The sequence below is a fragment of the Hemiscyllium ocellatum genome, chromosome 5 (assembly GCF_020745735.1).
Source record: "Hemiscyllium ocellatum isolate sHemOce1 chromosome 5, sHemOce1.pat.X.cur, whole genome shotgun sequence".
In the NCBI taxonomy this organism is placed as follows: Eukaryota; Metazoa; Chordata; class Chondrichthyes; order Orectolobiformes; family Hemiscylliidae; genus Hemiscyllium; species Hemiscyllium ocellatum.
The window spans coordinates 106,465,526-106,492,618 of record NC_083405.1 but is presented as its reverse complement, the minus strand read 5'-3'; the positions used below and the strand labels follow the sequence as shown (position 1 = coordinate 106,492,618).

Below are 27,093 nucleotides of genomic sequence, written 5' to 3'. Positions count from 1 at the left end.
GATTTGGCCATCCAATGAAGTAAATAATTTTTTTCACGGACAAACAACGTTCTGAGTCACGTGTCAAATCTCAGTTGCATTATCTATGGGAGGTATGAGACTGAGTGGAAATTTCGTCAACCTTATTGATACTTTTAGAGGAATGAGTTTCAGTCCAAACAGGGATAGGAAACAATGAGGGAACAATCCCCATATCCAATAAAAGAATATAACGAGGCTAAGTAGACCCTGGTCGATCCTTTCGATCCAATGTTGAGAGAACATTCCCAGCCTACACAGAATTAAAACCTCTAACATGTAGAATTTTAAGTCAAACCCCAAGTACGCTTCAAACTGCAAAGTTAATACGAGAAAGAATTCAATTGAAAACACAAGTTATTTTAATGAGTGATACAAACCAAATTTGGTCAGTGCAATGCATAACTGCTTCACTGTAAGGGAATGTCCACCTTGAAACCAGCTGTCACGACTTTTTCAGAATGTCATGTATGATTTTACAATTATTGAATGAAATTATTGTGCATGATCAGCCATGCTGATGATTTCTACATGCATCATTATTCAACATGATACAGGAAGTTGTTTGTGTATAAGTCCTGCTAAGATTTGTTTTCCCAAAATACAGCACCACGCATTTATCTGAATTAAACTCCATCTGCCACTTCTCAGCCCATTGGCCCATCTGATCCCCTCTTGGCAAATAAATGCTGCGTAGCCAGTGACACCCTTATCCTGTAAATGAATGAAAGAAACAGAGACCATGAGGTTATTGTGTACCATTGACTTAATCTTAAATGTAGGACTTAATTTCAAAAAAAGTTTTCATATAATGTGTACAATGAATTACTTAGCAGTAGACAAATTGAGTATTGCTGAAAGAAATGTTGATGCTTTTCATCTTGCACTCATCACAACAAAGTCACAAAAGTACACAACACAAAAGGAACAACAGTTTATACTGCATGATAAGTGGGGGCTGATTGGGTGGCAGTTGGACTCAGATACCATGGAGAATACGCCCATTAACAGCTAACCCATAAATTCATTTGAATTCGAGGCAAGTCTACTGTGATTGGTCAAAGCATACCCAGGGGAATTCACCACACAATGGTTGCCCTTCAAGCTTTTGTTCAATTGAAAAAGGTACAACGTGTGGACCTTTTTATGTTTGCAAAGAGCAAGACTCTGATTGTGGATATATGTAGCTTCCAACAAGTGTGATTTTTGGCAGAATCCATATTATTTAGCAAATGTTGTCCAAACATATAATCTCATCTAATATTGGACACAATGTTTTGAATTTTGCAAACACAGTCTGGTTTGGTAAGGTCAGTACTTTATTGTAAATTGCCAAACAAAACATGCTGTTTGACGCAATCCTTTAGTCATTGGGACTTATAGCCGGCGTACCTGGTAACACACCAGCACTGAAGTTTATATAGCACATTTTTCACGTGTGTATGTCATTTTGGTTGTACAGCAGAATCCTGTTACTGGAGAATACCACATATGCTGCTACTGCATAGTACATTGAGAAACAGTATCACCCATTGTTCAAGTTTTGAGATCCCTTTACCTTTCATGATAATTTTTGAGTTAGACGGGACACTTTTCAGGACCAAAAGTGATGGCCCATTCACTGATTTTTGCATGATACGCTGCGAACAATTGGAAGATGAAATAGTGTATCTCTTTTATTCAGTATTAATAAGTATTCACTGCATCCAAATATATGTCAGGATCCAAACCACCAGCTTAATTTTTCATTCTTAGCCCATCATTGTGAATCCAATATTTCTGTTCTAGCCTGATTAGTTCAGCCCACTCACCGTATTTCAGGCTCCCAAGTCTTCACTAAATTCCATCAATTGTTTCAGAAGAAAAAATTCCAGGAACTCAGCTATGTTTTGACAGTAAAGGGAATCGATAATGCTCATGAGTGAAATGTGTAGAATCATAGAATGATACAAATTATGTCTTGGCAAATCTTTGAGAGAGCTCTTTAAATAATCCCATGCACCTACTTTTTCCCCATTAGTTCTACAATGTTCCCCCTTTCGATGTTTATCCAGTGCACTTTTGAATATTAAATCGGCTTTCACTCACATCTTCAGGCTGTGCAATGCCAACCGTAACAAATATCACATTAAAAATCTCTCTTCATCTCACCTCCATTTCTTTTGCCAAATCTGTTCAATCTGTGTCTTCTGGTTATTAATCTATCTACTGCTGAAAACAGTTTCTTAGTTATTTTTTCAAAATTCTTAATGATTTTGAGCACTTCCACTAAACCTCCACTAAATCCTCTCTGCTGCGAGAACAACACCTCTCTGGTCAATCCATGACTGAACTCCTACCTTGATATAATTCTAGATAACCTCTACATACTGTCCAAGGTTTCAAAGTCTTTTCTGGAGCATTGATTTCAGGTTTGGAAGTTGATGTCTTATCAGTGATATATAAATGTTTAGCTTAACTTCTTTGCTTTAATACTTTATCTTTCTGCTGATAGTGTCATTTTCTTTAAGAGCCTTCTCAACTTGTCCTGCAATCTTTTAAGATTTATGTATTTGTATCCTCAGGTCTTTATATGTGAACCCCCTTTAAAATTGTAAGTTTTAGTTTATATTGATTCTCTTCATTCTTCAAGTCGAAACATACCTCTTCCTAGTCCGAATCAAACCGTGTCTGCCGTACCTGTGCCCAACAGCAGAATAATTAGGTTGAATTGTGATGGGTGCACCAATGTACAATTGTGAAATAATAAATTAAACATTTCTACTTAGGTATAAATGGAATTTGATCCTTTCCATATTAATAGAGATTATATTAATGGAGAGCTCCATATTACATTGGACAGAAAATGAAACTTTAGCATTCTAAGTGCTGAAAGGTCTTGTGGGGTCACATTTTTAATTTATGAAATGTTTACATTTGATTTTAAATCATTTGAACATACCTATTTTAGGGCATTTAGCAAGAAATGTCTGGCCTATAACTCCATTCCTACATATTTTGGCAAGGGCGGTTAATCTGTTGTATTGTGAGAACTATATTAGGAACAAACTGGCATGGTTGCCAAGGCTGAAAGTTGATTTGTCAGGCTGGTCTCTGTCTAAGGTCTGTACCTTAACCCCCATCCAACCTTAAACTGTTACAATCAGCTGGCAGGACTTAAATGGGTACATGGCCCAGTGCCCAAATAAAACAAAAGCAGTTCTGTCTCATCATTTGACTTCACAATTAAAACCCTAACAATCCAGACACAGGAGAAGCAGACAAAGTACAGCAAATTGACATAAACTATGTATTTGCATTTGAAACAGTGACACGGCAAGAGCTTAAAACAATTGTGCTCAGCAAATCTGAACATGACATTGAAAAGAAACACCATTCAAAACTGCAGTGTTAATCATTGGAGAAAATTGCAAACAGAGAATAAAGTGACAAGACTTATCAAACAGAAGACTGAGAGCGTGAATGAACACAGCCTTTAATGGGTGCACAGACCCGGAAAGATTTCGGCTAAAAAGTTCCCACAATTTGAAGGGCAGGACCTACAGAAAATAACTGGATTGAGTTGCTTATTGTGGCTCAGAGAGCTCAAAGTTTCAATTCAAAACCTTCTTTAGCTAGAGTGCATTTGTAATTTCTGTAATGTAATTTTAACCATCCAGTTTCAGGATGTGTAAAGACTCCAAAGTCTACAGCAGTGGGGAATGGATCTCCGCTGTCTTAGAGAAGAGTGCTGCTGCAGAGAAAGGTAAAAGTATCAAAAACCCTCCATACACTTAGTTGTCAGCATTCAGAAGTCATATTAGTTGATGACCTGTCATGATTATCTGTTCCATGCTGTCCAGCTGCATGAGGAACTGGAGTATCAGAGAGAGTGGCAAAGATTATCCAGGACAAGATACCAATTCTCAATTTATCTAAACACTATAGCAGAAAGATCTTTCTTTAGCAAGACGTCATTAATAGGAGCACAGGATGACAGCCAGGAAGCTGTGTGGTATCTCTTGGTTGCTGTAGGCATCAGGCTAATGAATAATATATCAAGTTAAAACGGAGAATTGCAAATGGGCAACTTCAGCAAATGCACACAGTGAAAATCTTGACCAAAATATCAAGAGACAATGTACATGTCCCACGTCTTACTCAAATTATCCTGGAACACGTAATTCCAGTTCTCTTTGGAATAAAGGCACATACACACATAGATCTATGGGGTGAATCATTTCATCCAAGTTGTTTGTTTATTTGCAGATACATTCTGTTTTGTTCAAAAAATACACCATTTGCAGTCACACTCAGTTAATGTGGCATCTTATAAATTCCAGCTTTTGGAATAATACCAGCCTGATTCGAGGTTAAAACTCTGAGACGGATTCTGAACAAAGCCTTATACTTACAGTTCAGTGTCTGACCTGAGATGTCACCTTTTATATATTCCTGAACAGCAGAACAGCTTGGTTGGAGTAGCACCAAGTTCTAGAGCACAAGTCTTCAGTCCTGTTGCTAAAATGTTGTCAGGACCCATAGCCTTTGCAGTATTCAGTGCAAAGCATCCAGTTTCTTGATATCATGTGGAGTGAATCAAATTAGCTGAAGACTGGTATCTGTGATGCTGGGGACCACTGGAGGAGGCTGTGATGGATCATCCATTTGGCACTCTGGATGAAGATTGCTGCAAATGCTTCAGTCTTATCTTTGTCATTGATGGGTTGGGCTCTTCTATCATTGAGGATGGGGATATTTATGGATATATACCAGTGAGTTTTAATCATCCACCACCATCCAGAACTGGATGTGGCAGGACTGGAGAGCTTAGAGTTGTTCCATTAGCTGTGGACTGGCTTAGCTCTATCACTCGCTGCTTATGCTGTTTGACATGCAAGTAGCCCTGTTTGATAGTCTCACCATGTAGATACCTCAATTTTAGGTATGCTTGGTGCTGCTCCTGGCATGCCTCCTGCACTCTACATTGAACCAGGCTTGATCCCCTGGCTTGATGGTAATGGTAGAGAATGGGGATCTGCTGGGCCATGAGATTACAGATTGTGCTGCAGCTGTTGATGGCCCACAGCCCTGTCTGGATGCCCAGTCTTGAGTTTCTCAATCCAGTGGAGGGTATTCTAAAAGTGAAAGCAGGACTTCATCTCTGCAAGGACTGTGCGGTGGTCACTTTTACTGATTTTGTCCTGGACAGATGCATCTGCAGCCGGCAAATTGGTAAGAATGAAGTCAAGTATGTTTTTCCCCTCTTGTTGCTTATCTCACCACCTGCTCCAGATGCAGGATGGGTAGGTCAACACGGGCCTTCCAGTCATTGGCAATCAGAATGGAGGCATGTGCATGAACGGGATCTCCACTCACCAGTATACTGTGATGTCCCCTTGGATCTAAACTCGCTATAGTGGGGGGCATTAATTTCCCCTCTGTTGGCACAGTAAGCCAATTCCTTCTGCTTGAAGGTAGTGTGAATGAGAAAGCATCGCAGTTGAGGGAAGTGCACCAAATGGCATATTGGAGCTAAAGCAGTGTACATACGAACCTGTTAAAATGGCGTGAATGGCTTTGAGATATAAACGTTAGTTAGGACAGAACTGTTTGGGTTGCTGAGTATAAGATCCTGAGCTGAAGCAACTTTAACTAGCTTGCACTTTGGAAGAGTAAAAGAGAGTGAAAGTTGATTGTTTCTCAAGTTACCAGGAAGGAATGCTTGGATAGAGCAGCACAATGGAACAGCAATGAGCACTGCAGACTCACAGCACCAGGAATCCAGGTTTGATTCCAGCCTCTGGTGACTGTGTGTATTGTTTGCATGTTCTCCCCGTGTCTCTGTGGATTTCCACCAGGTGCTCTGGTTTCCTCCCACATTCCAAAGATGTGCAGATTAGGATGGATTGGCCATGTTAAATTATCCTGTAGTGCCCAAGGATGTTCAGGCTAAGTGGATTAGCCATTGTAAATATGGGATTATGAGAAAGGGTAGGGGGCAGGTTCTGGTTGGAATGCCTTTCAGAGGGCTTGTGCAGACTCGATGGGCTGAAAGGCTCTTTCCACACTGTAGGGATTCTATGATAAGCAGTGTGTTGTTTTTCCTATCCTGGTAAATTTGTTGGATTTTCTTTCTGCTGATGTTGTGCAGTCACAAAGGGAAAGGGAGTTGGCAGCCATTGCTCGTGCTGTCAGTTGAAATGAGTGATGCTCCTGATATTCCTGCTGCATGGATACCCAGGCCTTGGAGATAGGAGGACAACAGTATCCTCCAGCGACACTGGAGATCTTCATTAGTCTCTGTGGAAATCCTCTGTTCTTCTATTTGACTGTCTTCTTTCTTGGTGTGTATTTCCCTGATGAGACTTGCAATAAAGTTGCTTGTGAGTCTGGTGAGTAAGCCAAATGCCATTTCTTCCTTACCTGCTTGTTCTTCTTTTGATGCTGGAGATTGTAAGATGAACTCACACTTCAGTTTCGTGCTCCCCAGCAAATTACACTCATGTTAAATGGTTTAATATAGAAACACCGAGAATAGGTGCAGGAGTAGGCCATTTCTCTCTTTGAATCTGCACACTATTCAACATGATCATGACTGATCATGCAATCTCAATATCCCATTCCTGTCCTTTTCCCATATTCCTTGATCCCTTTAGCTGCGAGAGTCATGTCCAGCTCCCCCTTCAATATACTTAATGAATCGGCCCGAACAGCTTCCTGTGAGAGAGAATTCCATGGGTTCACAACTCTCTGAGTGAGGACATTCTTCCTCATCTCAGTCCTGAATGGCTCACCCCTTATTCTTAGACTGTGACCTCAAGTTCTGGATTTGCCCAACATCAGAAACATTCTTCTCGTGGCTAGCCCGTCCAGTCCCATAAGGATTTTATATGTTTCTGTGAGATCCGTCCTCATTGTTCTAAATTCCAGCAAGTACAAGCCCAATCGATCCAGTCTTTCCTCATGTATCAGTACCACCATCCTGGGAATCAGTCCGGTGATTCTTCGGTGGACTCCCTCAATATCAAGAATATCCTTCCTCAGATTAGAAAACCAAAACTGCACAAATACAAAAGGTGTGGCCTCACCAGGGCCCTGTACAAGACATCCTTACTCCAGCACTCAAATCCTCTCGCTATGACGGTCAGCATGCCGTTAGCTTTCCTCACTGCCTGCTGCACCTGCATGCCAATCTTCAGCGACTGTTCCATCATGACACTCAGGTCTCGTTGTACCTCACCTTTTCCTAAACTGGCACCATTCAGATAATAGAGGAGAAAGTGAGGTCTGCAGATGCTGGAGATCAGAGCTGAAAATGTGTTGCTGGAAAAGCGCAGCAGGTCAGGCAGCATCCAAGGAACAGGAGATTCGACGTTTCGGGCATAACATTTCGTTTCCTGAATAAGGGCTTATGCCCGAAACGTCGAATCTCCTGTTCCTTGAATGCTGCCTGACGTGCTGCGCTTTTCCAGCAACACATTTCAGCACCATTCAGATAATAATCAGCCTTCCTGTTTTTGTGACCAAAGTGGATAACCTCACATTTATCCACATTATATTGCATTTGCTAAGTATTTGCCCACTTCACCAGCCTGTTCAAGAAACCTTCCAGCCCCTTAGCATCCTCCTTACAGCACATATTGCCACCTAGGTTAGTGTCATCTGCAGATTCAGAGCTATTGTTTTCAATTCCTTCACCCAAATCATTAATGTATATAGTGAACAGCTGGGGTCCTAGCACTGTACCCTGCGGCACCCCACGCATCGCAGCCTGCCACTCTGAAAAGGACTTGTTTATTCCAATGCTCTCCTTCCTGTCTGCCAACCAGTTCTCAATCCATGTCAATACATTACCACAATACTATGAGCTTTAATTTTCCTTACTAATTTCTTATGTGGAACCTTGTCAAAAGCCTTTTGAAATTCCAGATGCACAACATCACCATTGTCTATTGTACTGGTCACATTATCAAAATATTCCAGAAGATTTGTCAAGCTTGATTTCCCTTTAGTGAATCATGCTGACTTGAATCGATTCTGTCACCACTTTCCAAATGCTCAGTTCTCATCCTTAATCATTACATCCAGCATTTTCCTCACCACTGATGTCAGGCTAACCAGCCTATAATTCCCCATTTTCTCTCTCCCAATTTTAAAGAGTGGCATTACATTAGCTACCCTCCAGTTCATTGGAACTCTTCCAGAGTCGACAGAAAAATCACCAATGCATCTGTTATTTCTAATGCCACTTCCTGAAGTACTCTGGGATGCAAAGCACCAGGCACTGGGGATTTATTGGGTTTTAATCCCATCAATTTCCCCAATATCATTCCTGACTAATAAGGATTTCCTTCTGTTCCTCCTTCATTCTTGACCCCATGTCCACTTGCATAGGGAAAGGCTATTTGTGTCCTCCTTAGTAAAGACAAATCCATATTATTTGTTCAGTTGGTCTGCCATCTCTTTGTTGTCCATCATGAATTCATCTGATTCTACCTGCAAGGGACCTACATTTATCTTCACCAGTCTTTTTCTCTTCACGTTTCAATAGAAGATTTGCGGTCAGTTTTTATGTTTTCCACAAGCTTGCTTTCATAATCTATTTTCCTTTTCTGAATTAAACTCTTTGTTCTTCCTCTGCTAAATTTTATATTTCTCCCAGTTCTCAGGTTTGCTGCCTTTTCTGGCCTCCCCTGTAGCTTTAACACGATCCCTGATTTCCCTTGTTAGCCACGGTTGAGCCACATTCCCTGTTTTACACAGGTAAGGCTGTACAATTATTGAAGTTCATCTATGTTTACATTAATTACTATACGAATAAGTATGAAATAAGTACGAAAATAATTTGATCCAATAAATGTTTTCGTTGGTCCCTTTCCATCTGTCAACTGCCCGCTAAACTTTTCATGAATATGTGAATAACTTAATTGCTGCATATGCCTTCATTTGACTTTACCGAGCTACTCATGCTGTTAAAATGGGCAATTTAAAGACCATTCCTGTTACTGGAAATGGGTCTATACAGAGACTTGACAGGAATTATGCCATTATAACAACATTATAGTGTAATTCATATGGGCTGGGGAAAGCTTCCATCGTGGTTTGAAATTGAATGTATTTAATGATTGTAACCATTTCATTATTCAGGTTATCTACTTGGATTTTCAGAATGCTACTCTGCTACTCAGAGTTCTGAAGAAGAGTCAAACTAAGCTACATAGTTAAGCTCTGAGCAAGGGTCACTCGACCTCAAACATCAACTCTGATTTCTCTCCACAAAAATGGGGCATGGATAGGGTAAATAGGCAAGGTCTTTTCCCTGGGGTGGGGGAGTCCAGAACTAGAGGGCATACATTTAAGGTGAGAAGGGAAAGATAGAAAAGAGACCTAAGGGGCAACCTTTTCACACAGAGGGTGGTACATGTGTGGAATAAGCTGCCAGAGGAAGTAGTGGAGGTGTGTACAATTGCAACATTTAAAAGGCATCTGGATGGGTATATGAATAGGAAGGATTTTGAGGGATATGAGCCGGGTGCTGGCGGGTGGGACTAGATTGGGTTGGGATATCTGGTTGGCATGAATGAGTTGGACCGAAGGGTCTGTTTCTGTGCTGTACATCTCTATGACCCTAAATGCTACCAAATCTGTTGAATTACTCCATCATTTCCTGTTTTTATGTCTTTTAGTCCATTCTGGCAAGTGTCTTTGTTCATGTAATGAGGGTGGAAGCTTATAGTATTTACATAAAGCACTTAAAAATTGGGTGATCATTATGATACATTTAAATTTGAAGATTACAAGTCTTGTTGAAAGAAATGTACTGTTGCCAGTTTCAGGCTAATATTCCAACTATCAGCGTGGTTCAGGCAGAAGCATTTTCTAATTCAATAGTGGATTTCAGAGTATAATCTCAGTTCACAGTTCAGTGCAGTACTGAGAACATCAGGAAGAAGAACAGAGAGTTCTCTGGTGTTCCAGCTAACTACTGTCTCTGAACCAACATCACCAAAAATATATTATATAGTCACCCATTTGCTTGTTTTGTGGGATTAAATTGGCTATTTGTTTTTGCTAATGTAGTGATTATGAGAGTAATATCCATCAGTTACAAAGTGGTTTAAGGTTGTCTTGATGGGATAAATATGTGTATATAAATAACACTGCTTCTACTGGTGTGAACTAGATGCAAACTCAAAATCCAAAGGAAATAAATGTACCCACTTTTCTGTCATCATCTTGATGAAATATTAACATGATACCAACAAGATGTTTTGAGATAAACTGTTGTAATAAACTTTCCCAGTGCCACATTTTTCAACTCTGACCTCCAGCATCTGTAGTCCTCACTTCCTCCTGTTCTGATAAGCTGTTCACAGTTAAAAGACTTCCTTTCCTTTCCTTCTCTGTTGTTATAGTTTTAATGCAGATTTCGAAGAGATTTTAATTTTTTGTACTCAGAGTTGAAAGGACGCTATCCTAATCTGTCACAGCATCCAACTATCTATGCTCAATGGAGTGCATTCTTCACAGTCTCAATTCTGCTTCAATCAATTTTGACAGTAGTTCTGTTCTTTGTGCTTAATGCTCAGAAACTATTCTATTACAGGCAAATTCCTTTGGGACAGTATTTGAAATTTGTCCAGACTGAGTGAAGATCATGTTGCAAGTCATCATCAACTATTCACAAGTACACTCCTTTATGTTCTAACACAAATCAGATGTGAGTAAATGTGTGAGTGTCTCACATGATAGAATCCACAAGAGTATAACAGATGGCCTTCTATTTCTGTTGTGCTCAGTGATAATCTGATCCAGTTCTAGAACACGCTATTTGATCTGTGGCAAGTCCATTAGCTTTCCCTCAATACAGAAGTCGCGAAGTCAGTCCTGTCCCTCAAATCACTTGCAACACTTGTGCATTTTTGCCTGTCTACAACTGTTTATTTATTATTTTCCATCTGTATGACTGTCAACTGCTCCTGTTCATTTTGCTTCAATATCAAATTTACAGAATTGGTCAAAATTTGTTACGTTTGCATTAATGACAAACCATTCTGCCTCATTCATTTTCTGAGCATTGTTTTGGTTTTTTCTAAAAATAGCACATAAATTATTCGATTGGAAAAGGTTAGCAACTTTTATCAAAAGGTTAATTTATGAATTTACATTTTAAAGGAAATATCATAGCTAAAAGTGTTTAAAAGTACACATATTGTACCTTGGCATGAGTTAAATATGAGATCTTAGAGACATCTATATTAACTGAGTCATTTAGACAAACAAATGATTCTATACATTTATGGGCAATTAACCTTTCCCACAGTTTGTGTCTGAGATTTATTTGGTTGGGTGTTTCCAGATGACTAATAAAAGTATAGCTGTGCTGACGATCATGTGTGGTCTGAACATATGTCAACACATTTCCCAAGTGTCTGCAGTACGTTCAAACATGTAGGGTGCACAGAAAAATGGCCAAGAAATTTGATTGTGCAATCTTATTTTACATGTGTAAAGTAAATAACTCTGGGTCCAACATGGGGGCTGTTGTAAACGTACTCATTTTGCACAGAGAGTTGATTACACCATATTGGATCGGCTGGAGCAGGTGTAAGAATAGATTAACATCGAAGGGAGTTCCAAAGTTAGTTTATAAACATGTACATAGTAAAAGGGTGGTTGTGGTTGATTAGGACCGACAAAGGAAATACTTACTAAATTGAACACATTGCATCTGGAGAATGCTAGTTAACTACTGTAAAGGACTGATATTAGATAAGATAAAAATTGATAAAGAGGAGGTATTTGGCAGTCCTCAATGTACCAAAGTTACTGAGTCTGAATGGAATGCCTTCTAGGTCCTTGGAGGAAGTAAGGCTGCAACTTCCTGAGACTCTGTTTGGAACTTTTGTAAAATGTTATTCTCATCCATATTTGAAAAAGTGATTGATATGGCATTTCTTAGCCAATTAGAATAACGTCAGTGGTGGGGACACAATTAGAAATCGAGGACAAAGTTAATTGGCATTTGGAAATGTATGAGCAAATCAACGGAATAAATAGAAGTCAACATTAATTTGTTGAAGGTAACTTTTGTTAGACTAACTTGACTGAGTTCCTTGATAAAGCAGAAACATTAGGGTAGGGTGGTGCAGATAATGTTGTGTATATGGACCTTCAAAAGGTGTTTGACAAGTACAGCATATTCAGATTGTTAACGCAATTAAAGTCCATGTGATTAAAGGGAACAGATAACATAAATTCAGTTTTGAGTAGAACATATAAAGCAGAGAGTATTGCTGAACAGCTATTTTCAGAAGGACGGGACATGGTATTTCTCTGAGATAAATAGCAAGATAACTGCTTGTATTGATACAGATTAAAAATCTGCACTTGGTTAATTTTGAAGTTTACAGATGATACAAAACTTGGAAATATGTTAAACAATGAGGATAGTAGGACAGAATTCAAAAGCACGTAGTCAAGAGTGTGGTGCTGGAAAAGCACAGCAGGTCAGGCAGCACCCGAGGAGCAGGAGAATCAACGTTTCAGGCTCTTCATTCCTTCATTAGGAATAAGGCTGTAAGCCGAGGGGATAGGGAGATAAATGGGAATGGGTGGGGCTAGAGGGGAAGGGAGCTGAGAGTCTGCTAGGTGGATGGAGGTGGGGGTAATGGTGATACGTCAGAGAGGAGGGAGGAGCAGATAGATGGGAAGGAAGATGGACAGGTCATGGGGCAGTGCTGAGTTAGAAGGTTGGAGCCGGGACAAAGTTGGGGGGAGAGGAAATGAGAAAACTGGTGAAATCCACATTTATGCCGTGTGATTTGAGGGTCCTAAGGTGGAAGATGAGGCGTTTTTCCTCCAGGTGTCGGGTGGTTAGGGAGTGGCGATGGAGGAGACCAGGACATGCATGTCCTTGGCGGAATGGGAGGGGAAGTTGAAGCGTTCAGACACAGGGCAGTGGGGTTGGTTGGTGCGGGTGTCCCGGAGATGTCCTCTGAAGCGCTCTGCAAGTAGGCGTCCTGTCTCCCCAATGTAGAGGAGACCACATCGGGAGCAAGAGATACAGTAAATGACGTGTGGAAGTGCAGGTAAAACTCTGATGGATGTGGAAGGCTCCTTTGGGGCCTTGAATGGAGGTGAGGGGGTAGGCGTGGGTGCAAGTTTTGCAATTCCTGCGGTGGCTCGGTAAGGTGTTGGGAGGGGAGGGTGGGTTAGTTGGGGGTGGGGTGGACCTGACAAAGAAAGCATATAAGCTTATTGAATGGAGATACAATTTGAGACCATGAAGTATATAATGTGTTAGCAAGAATGAAGAGAGACCTGTGAACAAAATTGAAGTTATCATGAACAGAGAGACCTGGTGCTTTGATACATTAGATCTTTCAAGGTGGCAGAACAAATTAATAAATCAATTTTAAAAATAGTGCCTGGGAATCTTTCCTTTGGGGACAATAACGTACGACAGCAAGGCGGTTATGATCAATACTAAACAGCCTCAGCTGGAGTTTTGTTCAATTTTGGGTACCACACTTTCAGATGGATGCAGAGCTGGAGAATGGTCCAGAAGGGTGACTGTCTGTGTGGGGTTTGCACATTCTCCCCGTGTCTGCATGGGTTTCCTCTGGGTGCTCCAGTTCCCTTGTGCAGCCCAGGGGATTTGGCCATGCTAAACTGCCTGTAGTGTTAGGTGCATTAGTCAGAGGGAAATGGGTCTGGGTGGGTTACTCTTTGGAAGGTCGGTGTGGGCTTGTTGGGCCGAAGGGCCTGTTTCCACACTGTAGGAAATCTAATCTAATACTAATCAAGAAATTTGGTAAAATGTTACCCTGGTCAAAGGATTTTAATTGTGCAAAGAGACTGGAGAAGCTGGGATTGTTCTCCTTAGAGCAGAAAATATCAAGAGGAGGTTTAATAGAGATTTTGAGCAAATAAGGATAAACAATTTCTAGCATCAGAAGGGTCAGTAACCAAAGAAAATACATCCAACAGTGACACATCAACATATTTTTACATAATGAGCTGATTTTGGAAATCCATGCCTGAAAGTGTGGCAGGAACAAATTCACCTGTAGCTTTTAAAAGAGAATTGATTAAATACTTGGACAGAAAAAAAATTAAATCATGTATGGTCAACAGTGCAGTTGGGCAAATTGAATAATTCTACTAATGTACTGATATATGTAAGATGGACAGAATGGCTTTATCATTTCATGGTTCTATAATTCAATCTTAACCATTGTTCCTTTTTTGTGTGTTGCATAAAACAATTATTCATGCATTAACCTTTACGTCTAGAAAAGAAAAATAATGTGGAGCAAAGCCAGAAGTATTATGATTATATCTGATTGGGCAACAGGTCTATGTCAAATAAGAGATGGTATACAACCTCTACATTGGGGAGACAGGCCGCCTACTTGCGGAACGTTTCAGGGAACACCTCTGGGACACTCACACCAACCAACCCAACCGCCCTGTGGCTGAACACAGTAACTCCCCCTCCCACTCCGCCAAGGACATGCAGGTCCTTAGCCTCCTCCATCGCCAGACCCTGGCCACATGACGCCTGGAGGAAGAGTGCCTCATCTTCCGTCTAGGAACCCTCCAGCTTCCTCATTTCCCCTCCCCCACCTTATCTCAGTCCCAACCCCTGGATTCAGCACCGTCCTCTTGACCTGCAATCTTCTTCCCGACCTCTCCACCCCCACCCCCTCTCCAGCCTATCACCCTCACCTCCTTCCACCTATTGTATTCCCAGCGCCCCTCCCCCAAATTCCCTCCCCCCCTACCTTTTATCTCAGCCCGCTTGGCACACCAGCCTCATTCCTAAAGAAGAGCTTATGCTCGAAACGTCGATTCTCCTGCTCCTCGGATGCTGCCTGGCCTGCTGTGTTTTTCCAGCAACACACTTTTCAACACTACACAGGAGGCTAGTCTTGTTGCATAATTAAATGGCAGCTTCCAGATGGTGACACCATTTCACGATCCTAATTATTGAGTAAATGAGCATATGTTGTGGCATTGGAAATGCTGGCCAATTTTGTTTCATAATCAGGACAATTAAGTAGGTGCTGTTCCATATTGTAAATATAGTTTTTATACACAGACATTTTAAACTTGATGTTAAGATCTAAAGCATATACCACAAAAGAAGATTGACTGTAGACAAGCAAATAGCTATTCTTTAACAGTATATACTATTTTTGCTGATCACCAGTATGAGGTGCAGCATCAAAGGAAGTATATCAATTGTAGCACTAGCTTATGAGTGTTTGTAAAATTACCAGACACAGACCTTTCTTCAACATCAGACCTTCTACTGATGTGGCTGTGGTTTGTTTACTTGTTAACTTACCAGAGATTTCACCTGTGGTGTTGAGGTGCAACTGGACTCTCAGATTTCCACAAATGTTGATTCGGGTTTTAGAGACGTCATGATTCCAACTTAGTGCTTTGCAGCTTTAGTTGTTGTGTTGTAGGATCTGCGATTCACTTCCTATTGCACATGGAAGCATAGAAACAAAAAGCAGAAGTAGTCCATTCAGCCCTTTGAGCCCGCTCTGCCATCTATTTCAATACCATTTTCCCATTTTCTCCCCATATCCACTGATGCCCTTAAAATTGAAGCATTTATCTATCTCTTCCTTGAATATTTTCAGAAAATTGGCCACCACAACCTTCTGTATTGGAGAATTCCATAGGTTCTTTGAGTGAAAAAAACTTTCTTCGTCACAGTCCTAAGTGACCTCCATATCTTGAGACAGTGTCTCTGGTGGAGGCAAATGGGGTTAGTTTCAAATGGCATCATGGTCAGCACAGACATAATTGGCTGAAGGGCCTACTCCTGCGCTTTCCTGTTCTTTGTTCTATGTTTGAGACATCTGCATAGGGCTAGAGAGGAACTTGTAGTGGTGGGAGAGGGTCTACTGGTCATGGTCTCTACAGGCACCAATTTGACAGGTAGAACTAGGAAAGAGGTTCTGCTGAGAGAGTATGAGCAACTACCGACCAAATTAAAAAAATAGAACCTCAAGGGCAATACTCTCTGCATTATTGCATGAGGGACAACCACATTAATGAAGGTTTAATAAAACTTGAGTGATGCAAGTGTGCCATTTGGTGTGGGAGAAATGGGTTTAGGTTCCTGGAGTATTGACAGCAGTGGCAAAGTGGGATCTGGACTGTTGGGATGACCTTCATCTGAAACATGTTGGAATCAGTGTCCTTGCGTGATTAGCTAAGGCAGTAGAGAGGCTCATACTGAATAATAGGGGCAGGGGATCAAATTTGGGAAGAAGTGGTCAGTCAAAGAGTAGAGACAAGACACGAAAGAATGGTCTTAATACCAGAATTCATAAACAAAGCAAAACAGGAAAGGATAGAAAATACAATCCTAAAAGTAATTTAATAGTAAAACTAAAGGCCACAAGAAAAAAGTAGGACCAAACTGAAGTGTCTGTACCTGAAAGCACATGACTTTCTAAATAAAACACAAATAAATAAGCATGAGTTGTTACTCAATAAAGAGACATGACTGCAGGGTAATCTGTCTACTTGTGACTTGCTTTTAAATACATTCTTTTTTCTGTACGTCCAGTAAAATAATGCAAGTGAAATGGAAAACAAAACCTCATTCTATGGAGAAGTGGGAATGATACTGGCTCGAAATCTGCCCAAAATTGACTAGACTCCACCTGGTGGCCAAACAGATATTTCTGCATCTGGTTCAAGTCGGAGATACCTTTTGGTTTGTTTGGATAGTCAAACTCCAATGTTTGTTTGTTCCTTGATATGCTACTGTACAGAACTGAACTGTGACTATGTGTATATGTTATAGATTTTTTTATGAATAAAGTGCATTTTTGAAATTAAATAAAATAGACATCATGGCTTCAAATGTAAATACTCTATGCTGGCTGGGGGTTTTGGGACTTAATTCCACAGAAAGCAACACATATACACACATTACCAAATCAATTTTACAACATATATGTACACACATCTGACTTGTTGACAAGTTGTAACCTGTGTGTTTCTACGCAACAGAGAGATATTTGCGAATGACATAGAGCTGGGCATTGACAGGATGGAGCATCTACCAGAGAGAGTGATGCTAAGACTCCTTTAACATCAAGCTCATGATATAGAGAGGAGAGCCTGAGAGGTGTAAAGCCTAGAAAGCTCACAGGAATGGGATCTGCATGTTCAGGGCCTCACTAATTGAGTTGCACAGCATAGAAACAGGCCCTTCGGCCCACTTTGTCTATGTTGTCAAACAAACATTAAACTGGAGTAATCCCATTTGCCTGCATTTAGTCCATAACTTACTATGCCCTCTCATTTTAAGTGCTCATCCAGTTTCTTCTTAAACGCTGTTGGAGAATCCGCTTCCTCCACCCTCTCAGGCACCACGTTCCGTATTTTTTTTAAACACCCTCTGGATGAACAACATCCAGAGAGGGGGATGAGGGAGTATGGAGGGGAGCGGGGTGGGGGGAGAAAGAAATTGAGACAAGAGTCAGGATCGAGAGTGTGGTACTGGAAAAGCACAGCAGGTCAGGCAGCATCCGAGGAGCAGGAAAATCAATGCCTCGGGCAAAAGCCTGTCATCAGGTATATTCCAGGATACAAGTAGAGTCACAGAGATATACAGCACGGAAAGATTCCCTCCTCTGCATGAAAAGGTTGTTGCCCCTTAGGTCCCTTTTAAATCTTTCCTCTCTCACCTTAAACCTTTACCCTCTAGTTCAGGACTCTTCCACCCCAGGGAAAAGACCTTGTCTATTTACAAAGTTAAAAATCTCACAACACCAGGTTATAGTCCAAACAGGGATTTATTTGGAAGCACTTGCTTTCGGAGCACTGCTCCTTCATCCATAACCACCTGATGAAGGAACACCTGGGGTTGTGTGAATTTTAACTTTATACACCCCAACACTGGCACCTCCAAATCCTGTTTATTTAACCTATCCATTATGAGGGAGGCAGCTGTATTTGTCAGGGAGGGATACAGTACAGCACGGTTGAGAATGGGGTTATGTGGGCCTCAGGAGCACTTTGGCAGGGGACAGAGTATAACCACAACTGGTCACATCCTATTCCTGGGCCTGGGGTTAAAAGAGGGTAGGCGCTGCCTCATTTTGATGGATTGAGGGGAGACAAAGCCTCGGAGATTCACAGGAATGGGATCTGCATGTTCAGGGCCTCACCAATGTAAATTCATACAGCAGAGAAACAGGCCCTTCAGCCCACCATCTCTATGCTGACCAACAAACAACAAACTATACAAATGCCATTTACCTGCATTTGGTCCATTGTCTACTGTCCTGGAATTTTACTTGCTCATTGCAGAGGCTTCTTAAATGTTGTGAGAGTATTTGTCTCCACCACCCTGTCAGGCAGCACTGCTATATGTCTATTACTCTCTGGGAGGAAGCATTTTTCCTCAGATCCCCTCTAAACCATTTATCCTCACCTTGAACCTGCACCCTCTGGGCTTAGACACTCTGCTATAGGGAAGAGAATCTCATGATCTACTCTGTCCATGCCTCTCATAATTTTGCACACCTCACATAGAACACTCCTGATCATCCTCTATTCCAAGGAAAACAAACCCAGCCTATCAAGTCTCTCCTCACAACTGAGACTTGTCAATCCAGGCATCATCTTGGTGAATTTTCCCTGCACCCTCTCCAATGCAATCATGTCTTTCCAATAGTGTGGCAAATATGTAGAGGCAGAGCTGGAAACCTCTGCCTGAAGTGAGCTCGCTGTCACTTTCCATCATACTAGAAGTTGAAACAATGGAAGGAGAGTGATGGTGACCACAGCCAGATGGGCAGTTGTAACCTGTGTGTTTCTACGCAACATAGAGATATTTGCTAATGAAATAGAGATGGGCATTGACAGTATGGAGTATCTACCAGAGAGAGTGACGCTAGGACTCCTTTAACATCAAGCTCATGATATAGAGAGGAGAGCCTGAGAGGTGTAAAGCCTAGAAAGTTCACAGGAATGTGTCTCGCCCTGTGAGGGAGGAGGCTGCAAGGCTCTTTAATGAGTAGTAAGAACATTACACACAGACATATGCGGTGCACATGGCATAGTCCTGTGGGCTGTATAATTCCTGGTGATTCTGCCCCACACATTGCTGACCGCTACAGTTTTGCACAGATAGCCCATACAGAGATGGCATTGTTTGACCAATGGTGCCAGCAGAACCCATTGTCCCATTTACATCTGGTTCGTTTTGCTTCGGCAGTCTCTCAACTCTGACATCGATCCACGGTACATTCTGTGTGGATATAGCATTTGGCATGATGGTGCAGTTACATTCAGGGCCAGACAGAGATGCAAACAAACAGATGTATTGTGAAACATTCACTTTTATTAAAACACGAGCATTGATACTCAGTGCAATATTACCTGTATCACCAATATGCTCTCAGAGATTATTGTCTTTCTTCACCTATACATCTCAGTGCCATCCCAGATTCCACAGCTGGGGTGAGGTGGGGGGGAAGGGGGTGGGGGGAGGGGGGTCTGCTCAGCAGCAAACTGCCTAGACTTTGAAGGTTTGCATGGATGTTCCCATGGGCATTTTTATATAGAATGCCCAGAGAATGAAAGCAGCTGCCCTTGGATGAGCTGTCAAATTGCTCACCATGTTTATAGCTGCATTTGCATGATTTATCTTCAACAGACTGCCATTTGGGATCACATCAACTCCTGAAATCTTTCACGGCATCATCCAACATTTTAATACAAGCAAAGTATTGTGGATGCTGGAGATCTACAATAAAAAACTGCAAATGTAACATGATTCTTCAGGGTCTGAAGAAGAGTCATACTAGACTTGAAAGGTCAACTCTGTTTCTCTCTCCAAAGATGCTGCTCACCCGCTGAGTTTTGCCAACATGTTCTGTTTTTGTCCAACATTTACAATGTCTTCATGAAATGATATGCCATTTGGATGACATATTGATACACTGCGAATCAATGGAAGAGCCTGATCAGAAGGTGCATGCAATTTTAAAGCATTTACAAGAGCATTTGCAGCAGCACAGTGGCTCAGTGGTTAGCACTGCTGCCTCACAGCATCAGGGTCCCAGGTTCGATTCCACAGTCTGTGTGGAGTTTGCACATTCTCCCTGTGTCTGTGCGGGTTTGCTCCGGTTTCCTCCCACAGTCACAAAGATGTGCAGGTCAGGTGAATTGGCCATGCTAAATTGCCCATAATGTTAGCTGCATTAGGCAGAGGCAAATGGATCTGGGTGGGTTGCTCTTCGGAGGGTCGGTGTGGACTTGTTGGACCGAAGGGCCTGTTTCCATGCTATAGGGAACATAATGTAAGCTTACCCATAACATTAATTGCAAAATTTTTAAGGAATCTGTTCACTTTTGGGGAGTTTTGTCAGCAATCATGAGGTAATGCAGACCCATAGAAAAGGAAGGCCATTAAAATAATTCTGTATTCAGGTCTTGACTTACAAAGATTTTTAGGGATTGTTAGCCAGTTGAAAACATATTTGCATCACTTGGAGACAACAATAGGATCTTTGAGACAGCTTCTGAAGAAGATGCAAGGATGGTTGTAGAACCCACATGAAGAGAATGCTTTCTCAGAAGACCAAGGAAATATTGACCTCCCAGATATCCTAACCCAAGAACCATAGCTGCTCAGGCCTCAGCTACAGCAGGAGCAACCAGCCAGATGTTGTCATAGAGATGATCAGACACAAAAACACACTACGCCATAGTGGAGAAGGAAGCTCTCTTAGTTACATGCAATTGCAAGAGATTTTCAGGATAGACACTTGACCTAAGTGTTGTCACAAATACAGAAATTTTGACTCTTTGATTTTGTCTAATAGAGTTCACCTATGGAAGAGTATATCTGCAGGAAAAGCCATAGAGAATGATGGAAGATGTGACAGTTAACAGCTTGGACACAGATGATATTATATTTGTTCAGGAAATAGTTACATACTCAGCACATTGGCCATCAAGCCATGATCAGCTCAACCAAACAGGACATGAGCAGGCGAAAGGCTGGCACTCCCAGCTTTGCTTTGGAAGGATATCCTACACAAGATACACCAGGGTTACATGAGGATCATCACATTCATCACCAGACCAAAAGATTGTATGGCCACTGACCAGATTGTATTTGATGGGATGTCTTATCTTTCTGCTATTGACTATTTCTCTCAATGAATAGGGGTGAGGAAGTTATGTGCTATGACCAAGAATGTGATTGCCTGGGTATTGCAGAAATGCTGACTTTCATATAGCATTGCTCACTTTATCACCAACAGAGTTGCTGTTGGCAGAAAGCTGATGTCTCAGTTCCCTGTTCAACCAAAGATGCAGCTTATACCCTGAAGTCTATCAAGATGTATGAAGGAAGGAACAGTGCTACCATTGTGAAACTTGAAAGGGTTCAGAAAAGATTTACAAGGATGTTGCCAGGGTTGGTGGATTTGAACTATAGAGAGAGGCTGAACAGGCTGGGGCTGTTTTCCCTGGAGCATCAGAGGCTGAGGGGTGACCTTATTGAGGTTTACAAAATTATGAGGGGCATGGATAGGGTAAATAGATAACGTCTTTTCCTTGGGGCGGGGGAGTCCAGGACTGAAGGGCATAGGTTTTGGGTGAGAGGGGAAAGATATAAAAGTGACCTAAGGGGCAACTTTTTCACACAGAGGGTGGTACATGTATGGAATGAGCTGCCAGAGGAAGTGGTGGAGGCTGGTACAATTGCAACATTTAAGAGGCATTTGGAAGGGATTGGAGGGATATGGGCCGGGTGCAGGCAGGTGGGACTAGATTGGGTAGGCATGGACGGGTTGGACCGAAGGGTCTGTTTCCATACTGTACATCTCTATGACTCTATGACTCTATGTGCAGGCCACTCCATTAATAGTGATTGCTGTTCAGCCAAAGGCAACATGAATGGACACAGGATTATAACAGGGAATGTATGGTCATTCAAGAAGCTGCAGACCAGCAATGATCCTGTGTGGTTCAGCAGAATGAGTTACATAAAGGAATCCCAGGAACCTCATCCTATTACAGATCAGTTTCCATCACTGCTTTACTGGGATGAACCCAATGAGGAATGTTATAATGAATGAGACTTTCAGAACTTATCCTGTTAAAAACAGAATTAAAGACGACAGTTTGATTTGAAGTTTTATTGTCGTGTGTACTCAAGTACAGAAGTACTTGAGCACAGTGAAAAGGGTACAATGCCACCACACACAACACCATCTAAGGTACAACGGTGTCTCGGTACAAAACTTAGGTACAGGTAATCACATCGAGAAACAAAGTTAAAAGTTAAGCATTACTGTTGTTAGTACAGGTAGAAAAATAAAGAAATAAAGTTAAAAGTTCAACAGTATTTCTTAAGTGCACTCCTGTAAGGGCTCGATCTCCTCCGCTTTGGCCCACTCTCTGGGTTCCCTGCTCTCGTTGGCACAGATGTCGTGGGCATCTTCCTCACTGACACTTGGGGCTTGGCCGAACCACATTGGGCTCAGGCCCGCGGCTGCTTCCCTGCACTGGACCTCCAGCCGACACTGCCCTAGGCCCACGCTGCTTCCCTGCACTGGACCTCCAGCCGACACTGCCCTAGGCCCATGGCTGCTGCCACGCAACCGGCAATGCTATCACTGCTGCTGACCTCTCCAGAATTCCCAGAAGATAAATTAAAAATACGTGAGAAGGAGAGAGAAGAAGAAAAATAGTATGTGGCTGGCTTAGAGCAGATGGTAAAAACAATGACTGCAGATGCTGGAAACCAGATTCTGCATTAGTGGTGCTGGAAGAGCACAGCAGTTCAGGCAGCATCCAAGGAGCACCGCTGCTCCGTTAGAGCAGATAGGCCTACTGTGTGGAAGCTGCCATCTTGAATAGCTTCCTGGCTCTCTCCTCCATATTGCTGTCCTGCTCTGTCCTGTTGCCACTGACTTGAAAAGAAAAGAGAAAGAAAAAAGCAAACAAAAAGAAACAAAGAAAGCAGATGGAAGCAGACGAGTGAGCCTTTCCAACTCAGTGATCTATTAATCTTCCAAGTATGAAGAGAATGCATTCTGGGAGATTAGTGAAACATCCAGACAGCCCGGATTTTGCATATCCTTAGATACAGCCATTGTGCTGTAATGACACTATGTAGCTGTTATTTTAACCAGGGACCTATATGGGAAGCTGATGTGGTCTTCCTGCCAGACAAACTCGCTGAGAAGAGGAGTCGGACTGAAAGAGAACCCAAAAGGTTAGGTCATTACATTTTTTTTATATAGCCCTAGGAGGAGGCAGGGACCTCCTCTTTGCCTGCTGTCCTGGCATTGCCCTTCTGCCCATCAGACAGGACAGCAGGCAAACAGGAGGTCCCTGCCTCCTCCTAGGGCTATATAAAAAAAATGTAATGACCTAACCTTTTGGGTTCTCTTTCAGTCCGACTCCTCTTCTCAGCGAGTTTGTCTGGCAGGAAGACCACATCAGCTTCCCATATAGGTCCCTGGTTAAAATAACAGCTACATAGTGTCATTACAGCACAATGGCCTGTTTCTGTCTTCTAGATGTTACACTGCTGTGATGAAAATGTTTCACACCTGCCTCAGCTCATGCTCCAACAGACTCTGCCCTAAGTTAGAATGTGGATTTGTTCAAAAGAAAATTAAGTTGTGCAGTATGAGTAAGAACAAGTTGTCATGTCTAACCTTGTGCGCTGAGTTCAGAGATTCTAATCCTAAATTCCAACCATGGCCTTAGTTTTAGTAAGAAAGTGTGTAACAGGCAATGTCCTCTTGCAACATGTACAGAAGAATCTCAGTTATCCGAACACAAGGGCAGGGTGTATTTTACCAGATAATCAAATGTTCGGATAATTGAATGCCGGATAACACAGTTTAGCTAAGCATGCGATCTTGCCGGATAATCCGAAATTCGGATAATCGAATGCCGGATAATCAAGGTTCCTCTGTGCTTACTGTTTGGCTCCCCCTAAAGGTTGAATTGGTAAAGTCAGCCGGTGACTCGCCTGCAGCAATGAGCTCAGCTCAGTCACCAATGGATATAGGGCCAGGGTAATATTGGGTTTCCTAAGACTGAAGAAACTGCATTGTTCTCTGTACTCTCAGTTAATAGACTAGGCTCCAGCCTGGTCCATTGTGAGTTGAGGAGTTGAGGATTTACAAGACATGATAACAAACAACATATGAGGCAATTTAGTGAATCTATTTGAACTGCAAGCTCAAGCATGCAGTTATCTATAAATGGTGTGAATCATTGTGAAATACAAGTTTCATGACTCATGACACTATGTAATAAGTGTGAACTCTGTCTAAGGAATCAATGTTTTCCTTTCTTGTGAAAATTCATAACACTTTTTAATGTTATTTTCCAAATGATTTCACCTCATCTGAGAGTGGTCAATCAGTGATGTACACTTCCAACAGTTAGAATCCAGGCATGTCACATGTGCTGTATCTGAGGGCACACTGAATACCTGACAGAGAACATAGAACATAGAACATAGAAAGGTACAGCACAGAACAGGCTCTTTGGCCCATGATGCTGTGCCGAGGTTTAATCCTAACATAAAATATAGTAACTTAACCTACGCACCCCGCAGCTCACTGCTCTCCATGTGCCTGTCCAGCAGTCGCTTAAATGTCCCCAATGTCTCTGCTTCCACCACCACCGCTGGCAAAGCATTCAATGCATTCACAACTCTCTGTGTAAAGAACTTACCTCTGATGTCTCCTTTATACTTTCCTCCTAATATATTCAAACTTTGGCTTCTCGTACCAGTCAATCTTGCCCTGGGGAAAAGTCTCTGGCTATTGACTCTATCTATTCCTCTCATTATTTTATACACCTTGAACAGAACATGTCTCCTTAATTCTGCACTGTGTAAGTTGCCCAGTAAAGTCTGCTGATCCTTCCATTCTACTCTCCCCTACATCTATGTAGGGGCCTGTAGAGTTTCTGAGTAAACCCAAGAGTTGGAACATTAAGGCCTTTGTAAGCTTTTATGGATTTCCACATCCCTGTCTTCACAGGTCAATGTGCATTTTGGGATTTGTGTAGTTCCATGGCCTAAACGGTGGTCTTATTGGCAATCTTGGAAATAAGGTCCTAGCCATTTGTTCACCCTGAAAGCCTGATGCAGAAATGGAGCAGTAGTTATTCTGATCAGATCAATACTCACAGTGTATTGTGCAATCTCACAAAGGGGCCAAAGGCCATCTCACCTGAGCATTCTACCAGAATATACATAAGCATGGAAAAGTATCTCAACATTTGATCAACAGCTTAAACAAACTATTTCATGCTGCTACGCAAGTGGTATTTTCCACAAATGGGATGCCTCCACCAGCCACAAAGGTATTCTGCTTGCTACACAACTGACCAATGATATGCATGAATTCCAGGAGCAGTGGGATGCTCGCTATGTAAGCCGAACGTCACAGTGATTCGCTAATGGAATCAAATACAATGCCTCTTCCATTGTTTGCAATAAGCAGAACACAGCTGAGACTGAACCTGCCCACTTTTGCATAACCCAAAATTAAAAGTCTTCTACTAGACTTGCTTCAGCAATTGGGCAGCGCTGGCTAAACGATTCTGAGTGTGCTGATGACTACACTAAAAATAAATTTAAGACAATCATTCAAGCTTCTAACATGGCTCATTTCTGCTTGCTAAAATACATCCCCATATGGGACTCATTCTCTCCAAACAAAAGCAATATTTTCAAACCTCACAATTTAGTCACCTGGATGCTTGGAAAACCACTAATAGTTCCCTGTTACTTCATGGCAACGTTATGGTCAATTATTATCAGCTACCTTCCACCTTCATTATGAATTTTTCAGATCTTTTGAAATTTGACATTGTTGCTTTTGTGCTGATACTCTAAAAGACAAAAATGTCTGGCAAGGTGTCCATCTTTCCAGTGATATTAATGTTAGTTATTACCATCGCCAGCTCTGAGATTGACTTCCCAATTTATCTGTTGCCCATTAGAATGAAAGACAGGTTCAGGTTCTGTTTGCGAGTCATGTTGACTAATGGATCATGATCAGGCCTTAGTGGATGTTTGAGGTTTCAGGTCAGAAGTTTTCATCAGGACTGGGAGAGGGGAAGGGGGCCACAAAATAAATAGTGAGGAGGGTGGAGCTGGGAGAAAGGTTGGTGGGATGGTGATCGGTGGATGCAGGTCTGATTGGTCAATGGGAAGGATAGAACATTAAGGTGGGAAGGAAGATGGATGGGTAGGGTCAGGTTAAGGGGTTGGGGGTGGAGAGGGAGGGCTGGGCCTGGAATGAGGTGGGGGCTGGGAACCTGAACCATCGACTCCCCTTCTCCTCTGACACTGCTTGACCTGCTGTGCTTTTCCCAGCTCCACTCTGACTCTCCAGCATCTGCAGTTCTCACTATCTCTGAGTGAATGTTTACAAAACCGTCAAATCAGTCTCAGATACCGAAGACTGAATTTTACTACCAGTGCCTCAGTGCATCCATCTGGTTGAATTCCAGATTGGAAAAAGAGAGGAGCAGGACATTTAGGCATGTTGTAACTGATGAAGGGCTCCGGTCCGGAATGTCGATGTTCCTGCTCCTCGGATGCTGCCTGACCTACTGTGCTTTTCCAGCAACACACTCTCAACTCTGATCTCCAGCATCTGCAGACCTCACTGTCTCCACATTGTAACTGGAGCCAGCTCATTGAGAATCTGTATCCAGGACCTCTGATAGGGAAGGGCCAGGCTGAGCAGACAAGAGCCAGGATAGTCAGTGAGCAGCCTAATGAGGACTGGTGTGCACTGCTCAGAGGCAGGAGAGAGTGCCACAAGATGGACTACAGCAGATCACCACGACCTCTCAAGGGCAAATAGACAGGGGCAGCAAGTGCTGCTCTTGCAGCACTTCTGTGTCCATTCGAACAATGAAATAAAAACAACAGACAAATTCTAATGCCCAGATCTAAATGGTGGATCAAGCTGCAGGGAAATGCCTCCCCTTGAGACAGTTTACCTGTGGCTGTGCTTGATATTTGTTTCATGATGTTCTAGTCTTCCT

The 27,093-nt window shown here is 42.1% G+C and overlaps 1 long non-coding RNA gene across 1 annotated transcript; it reads right to left on the bottom strand.

The window, feature by feature from the left end:
• Positions 1-587: 587 nt before the first annotated feature.
• LOC132816137 (uncharacterized) lies at positions 588-27,093 on the bottom strand. Its single transcript, XR_009644754.1, has 3 exons — positions 27,049-27,093; positions 15,356-15,496; positions 588-732 (listed from the first exon to the last, which is right to left on the bottom strand). It is a non-coding gene; the product is annotated as an uncharacterized LOC132816137 (long non-coding RNA).